The 6,740-nt window shown below is 33.9% G+C and overlaps 1 non-coding gene across 1 annotated transcript; it reads left to right on the forward strand.

The window, feature by feature from the left end:
* Nucleotides 1-957: 957 nt before the first annotated feature.
* Nucleotides 958-1,018, forward strand: LOC124972761 (small nucleolar RNA SNORD75). Its single transcript, XR_007106537.1, has one exon. It is a non-coding gene; the product is annotated as a small nucleolar RNA SNORD75 (small nucleolar RNA).
* Nucleotides 1,019-6,740: the final 5,722 nt, after the last annotated feature.

The following is a 6,740-nucleotide window of genomic DNA, read 5'->3' on the forward strand; positions in this document are numbered from 1 at the left end:
ATCAAATATGGGTTAGACTCAAAGGTGAATTTCATTTTGAGGTAAATTGCCCTCCAATTGTGAACCTGTGAAATCAAAAAGTTATGTTTCCAAACCATGTTGGTAATACAGACATGGAACACATATTTCTATAACAAAGGGGAGAGATAGACAAGAAGAAAGGGATAATATGTCCAAAGTAAGTCCTAAACTCAACAGATCTGAAGCCTTGAGAATAATCTTTGACTCTATTTCCTGCCTTCCAGACATGCTGGGGAATTTGGTCTCTAAGGTTCCAGGGAACCCCACTCTCTTGTCTTTGCTGAACCCAGCCTATTCCACAGCTCTCACAGGTTGGATTCATGTGTTTGTGCCTTTCTCAGGTTGAAGTTGCATCCTGGTGGCTCCACAAGTCTAAAGTCTTAGAGTAGCCATGCTACTGTAGCTCTTCTAAGTTCTGACCTGGTAGGGAATGACTATGAAGTGGCCCCGGCCAAATTCCACATTTCTTCTGGATATTTCCCTAATGGCAATTCTCTCTCTTCTCACAAGTTTTGCTTGGTCCCTGAGGCTCTCTGAGGTTTCCTTTGAATTCTAGGTGGAGGTAGCCAGGTTTCCATATCTTGTGCATTCTGTGTGGCGTTAGTATCACAATGATGTCACATGAGTTCAGTGCTTGTTCCTTCTGAAGCAAAGGTCTGAGCCACACCCAGTCTTGCCTGAGTCATAGGTTAGCTGGTGGAGAAGTTCTGTGCTGGAATGTTGGGAACAGAGATCTGAGGTGGCCTTGGGCAGGAACTGGGTTCCCAAGGATGACAAAGACATTTACCTTTAAATTGTTCCCTTAAGATTTTAGCACCCTAGGCCTGGGATTGGTGTGGCTGACATGAAGTTATCTGAAATGCCCTTGGGATCATTCTTCCATTGTATTGATGAATAACACTTGATTTCCTTCTATCTATACTAATCTCCCTATGGAGCCTATGATGGTATAGGAGTAGTGGGCAGAGGGATTTCTGAAAAATTTTATTCTGAGGTTAAAAAAAAAGGTTCTTTGGTCACACACTTGGTTTTGTCCTTTGGTCACACACTTTAATTCTTCACATGACTAGGCTGAGAATTTTTCAAGTGTTTACATTAGTTATGAATTACACCTTAAAATTGTTTCTTCTCACATTTTACGGTCTGTACCTATGGGAAGTCATGCAGTATCACGAACACTTTGCTGCTTAGAGATTTCTTCTGCTAAGTGTTCTAGTTCATTACTCTTTTTTTTCCTCACAAATGGAGTACAACTTTTCGTTTCTATGGTTGTGCATGATGTAGATTCATACCATTCATGTACATAGGATAATGATGTCTGTCTCATTCCACCATTTTTTATACCTCCCTCCCTCTCATTTCCCTCTATGTGATCTAAAGTTCCTCCATCCTTCTCTCACTCCCCACCCCCATTATATATCATCATCCACTTATCAGGGAAAACATTTGGCCTTTGGTTTTTTAAGATTGGCTTACTTCACTTACCATGATATTCTCCAATTCCATCCATTTATCTGCAGATGCCATAATTTTATTCTTCTTTATGGCTGAATAATATCCCATTGTGTATATACCACAATTTCTTTATCTATTGAAGGGTATCTAGGTTGGTTCCACAATCTAGTTATTGTGAGTTGAGCAGCTATAAACATTGATGTGGCTGCATCACTGTAGTCTGCTGATTTTAAGTCCTTTGGGTATAAACTAAGGAGTGGGATAACTAGTTCATTACTCTTAAGATTCTGCCTTCCACAAATTCCTAGGACATAGACATAATTCAACCACGTTCTTTAATTACTTTGTAACAAGATGGTCTTTCCCCCAGTTTTCAAAAAGATAATTTTAATTTCTGTTTAAGACCTCATTAGAGGCGGGGCATGGTGGAGGACTCCTGTAATCCCAGCAGCTCAAGAGGCTGAGGCAGTGGAATTGTGAGTTCAGAGCGAGCCTCAGCAACTCAGAAAGACAGTGTCTCTAAATAAAAAACATAAAACAGAAATGAGGATGCGGCATGTGGCTCAACGGTTAAGCACACCTGGGTTCAATCCCTGCTACAAAAAAAAAAAACCTCATTAGAGTGGCCTTTACAGTCCATATTTCTACTAATATTCTGCTCATGACTACTTATATAGTCTCAAAGAAGTTCTAGGATTTTTCTACAGATTTCCTCTTCTGTGCCTTCACCAGAATTGCCTTAATACTCCATTCATGGTGATACTAGCTTTTTCCAGCATTCAAAAGTGTTCCAACTTCTACTCATGACTCACTTCCTAAGTTACTTCCAAATTTTTTGGTATTTTTTTATAGCAACAACCCCACACCTCAGTTCCAATTTCTCAATCTGTCCTGTGCTGTGCTAACAAAATACCACAGACTGGGTAATTTATAAGTACCAGATATTCATTTCTCAAAGTTTTGTGGGCTGGGAAGTCTAAGATTGAGGCACTGGCAAGTTTATTGTCCAATGAGAAGCTGGTGTCTACTTTCATTATGGCGCTATGCTTGTTGCATCCTCTGTGGGAGAAGAAGGTAGGGGAGCAAAATGCTACCCAACTTCCTCATCAAGCCCTTTTATGAGAGCACTAATCCATTCTCAAAGGCAAACCTAAATACCTCTCAAAAGACCTAATTTTCCTATACTGTTGCATTGGTGATCAAGTTTCCAACATGTGGATTTTGTGGGACACATACAGAACACAGCAGATTTATATCCTCCAAACTGTAATATTGTGATGAAGGAAACCAAAGTCATAATGAATAGAAAAGCATACTATTACCATAGATTTTAGGATTCAATGTTGGAAAGACATTGTCTCCCCAAATTGACCTCGATTCAATAAAATTCCCTTCAATATTCTAGAAAGATTACTTTGTGATGAAAATAAACAAATTCCAAAATGCATATAAAAAGTAAAGGAACTAGAATATACAAAATATTTTTGTGTCCAATTTAGAAACACTATAAAGCAATATTAATCAAGATTTGGGCAAAGGGATAAACAGAAGATCAATGAAAAATAGAGTTATAAATACAACTCTATGAATTTTTGACAGATATAAAGGCAAAATTAAAAGCTTAAGACTTAGAAAAATAGAGAAATAAACTCTGTGACCTAAGGTCAGGCAAACAGCTTTTAGTCATGACAATGAAAACATGTTCCATAAAACTATACTGGCCTTTATCAAAATTAAAACCATAAAACATTTTTTTTCTGCCAAAAACACTGTTAAAAGAATGTGGGGGAAATACACACACACACACACACACACACACACACACCACACACACACACATATGAAACATGTCAATAATTAGAAGGAATGTTTTGGCAATCATATATCTGACAAAGGACTTATACCCAGAAAGCAGTAAATTCACAAAACTAAACTGTGAAGAAACAACTCAATTTTTTAAAATGGCAAAATATATCAAATGGCACTTTAAAGCATCACCAAAGATGATATGTAAACAGGCACAGTGGCCGCGCCTGTAATCTCAGTAATTCAAAAGGCTGAGGTCGGAGGATTAGAAGTTCAAGGCCAGCCTCAGCAATTTAGCGAGGCACTGAGCCACTCAGTGAGACCTTGCCTAAAAGTAAAAAGGGCTGTGGATATGACTCAGTAGTTAATTGCCTCTGGATTCAATATCCAGTACAACCCTACTGAAATTAAAAAGGATGTCATATAGATGGCAAATAGGTGTGTAAAAAGATATTCCACATTATTATTCACAAAAATGACTAAAACTCTGATATATTAGTGATGGAGGGAAATTATACAACTACTTTGGAAGAAAGGATTGACAGTTCCTTTACACAGTTAAACAAATATTATCATATTACCCAGCAATGCTTCTCTTGGTTGTTTTTACTGAAATAAATTAAAAATTATGTTTACCCAATATAATATGCAGTAATAAATACATACTTTTGTTCATAATTGAATAAACCCATATGTCCTTCAAGAGGTAAACAGATAAAACTAACAATGATACAACCATATGATGGAATACTACACAGCAATAGAAGGGAATAAACTAATGATATACAGAGCTTGTGTGAATCCCAAAGTTGTTAGACTAAGAGAAAAACAGAGAATTTCAAAAGATTATGTATAAACTAATTCAATTTATATGAATCTTAAAAATAAAGCTATCATAATTGAAAAGAAATTCATAATTGATAGAAATTAGGACTGGGAGAAGTATATAAAAATAAAGCAAAAGAAGTGGTTATTTATGGATGTGATGAAACCTTTCTTTATCCTGATAATGGTGGTAGTAGTTTCATATATCCCCAAATTAAATGCACTGCATAAAAACACAAAAAATAATTTTTAAAAAAAGAGGATGAGGTAGAAAGTGGTGAAATGAATTTGTATTAGTGAAAAACAACACTAATCTTGGCATAGAATTAAATTTAAAGCATTTAAAAATATCTGAACCCAAGGGAACAATTGATCATTGTATATTATAGGTTTTCATGTTGATATCCTACATTATTAAATATACTGGCAATTTAACAATCATAATCAGACAGTTTTCTATTTAAACCAATTGTTTCTTCTCCTAACATAATTGGGTTAATTGTTCTTAAGGGGGCATTATTGCTTCTGTTATAGCATTACATTTTTAAAAAGGGACTTTAATGAAGTTTGATTTTCTTGTGGATTTATATTTTAAAAGAGGTAGAAACTTTGAAATGTGAAAGCTTGGTATAAATTTGTGTGAAAGTAGTTTTAGCATTGCTTTAACTATTGTATTTGAATAAAGATACTGAAGTTTCCAAAAATCAAAGCCACATATATGTCATATATAGTAGAATTAAATTTTCTTATCACAGAAATAAATATATTAGCCATTATTTATCTAAAATTGATATCTTCAGTTATATGAAAAAATAAGCTTTTTTTTTTTTTTAACTAATATCTATCAAAGACTATTTATTTTCTCTGATTGATGTTATGGTTTAGATATGAGGTGTCCCCTCCAAAGCTCATATGTGAGAACACACAAGAATTTTCAGAGTTGGAATGAGTGTATTATAGGAGACTTAACCTAATCAGTACATTAATCTACTTAAATGGATTAATTAGGTGGTAAAGTTTGACAAGAGCTTGGGAAACTTAGTGACATCCTGTCTCAAAAATCAAATTAAAAAAGGTTGGGGATGCAGCTCAGTGGTAGAGTTTTCATCTAGCATGTGCAAGGTCTTGTATTTAATTCAAAGTATGATGGAAGAAAGAAAAGAGGGAAAAGGCCTGAAATTAAAATACTTCTCATCCCAGCATTCCAAATAAGGGAAGTTCAAACTGTGTATTATTCAGAGTAAAAAAAATGCAATTCTTCTGAAAGTATAGAATGAATTTATAGTTTATGTGGAAACTTTAAGATAGTAAAGCTAGTTCAATATGCATACTGAAGAACAGAGTCTTTATAATGCAACAAAAAAGGGATTCTGAAATTATGGCTGGATTAGAAACAAAATCACTAACTGTCTATAGGGCAGTAAAGAATAACCTTTAGCATTATCTTTCTTACTAGACAGAAATTTGTAAGTTCACAAGTAACTTCAGAGAATTAGTAAATTTCAAAGTAAAATACGTTACATTGTCTTAAGTAAATAATCCTTGAGTTGAATTGTTAAATAATGTGACAGAACATACTACTTAAAACTCTCCTGTCAAAATTTCCACATTTTGGATAACTTTTCTTAATCTTACACTGACACTGGAGAGAAAATATATAATTATAATTATCAATTAATTGGAATTGCAGTCTTTTAAAAAGATTAATGAATTAATTTTAAATTCAATGGAAATTAGTAACTTTACCATATTGAGAAATACTAGAGCTATGTATTAGCACTGTAAAAGGCTTATTATTCCTTTATGTCTGAAAACAAAAATTCTTAAGAAAAAAAGAAATTTGAAATTTGAAAGAAAATAAATGCTAACTACAAAGACAGACTTTAAGATATCTTGCAAATATTATCTTCTCTTTCTTCCTGTCTTATGAACAAAATTAAATTTGAATATTGTCAAAATATAGACACTTAAAATCATAGTGCTCTAGATTATTGAATAGCAAAACATGTCTATTTATTCTTGAGAATGTTTGAATTCATGTTCTTCTCCAAATTTTTCAGCAGCTAATTTGTAGAGAAAACATTCATTCAGTTCTATTACCAGTCTTCTTTGACTTCCTATCTTTGATACTGTGTATTAGGAATATTTCTATATGGGAGACTGCAACTCTGGCATTTGAAAAATGAGACCAAGTTTATGGCCTTTGGAAGAAAATAGGGCAATTAGACATATCCAGCTGTTCCACTTTATGACCTTATCAGTCAGATTTTCTTTATTCTTTCCTTTATTTTTTTACAAGTAAGTGTTCATTTACTTTCAATACTACTACAACTATATTCAACTATTGAATTGACCTTTGGTTTTATAAACATCAGTAAATCAACCATTAAAATGCAATGAAAATTTGTAACTGCAATTCATCGTCAAACTTACAGACAGTCTGCAGAGTAGCACATTAAAAATCACAATCACAATCAGAGTTCTTCTTGGCATTATGTCTGCTGACAGCAGGGAGGTACTCTGAAACTTTTACAGAAATAAGAAAAAAAGTTTTTGTTTTTTTTTTTCAGAGTTCTAGGCTCACCAGGAAAAAAATCCATGATTATCATAAGTAGTACAGATAAGTAAATGAG

The sequence above is a fragment of the Sciurus carolinensis genome, chromosome X, assembly GCF_902686445.1.
Source record: "Sciurus carolinensis chromosome X, mSciCar1.2, whole genome shotgun sequence".
NCBI lineage: Eukaryota > Metazoa > Chordata > Mammalia > Rodentia > Sciuridae > Sciurus > Sciurus carolinensis.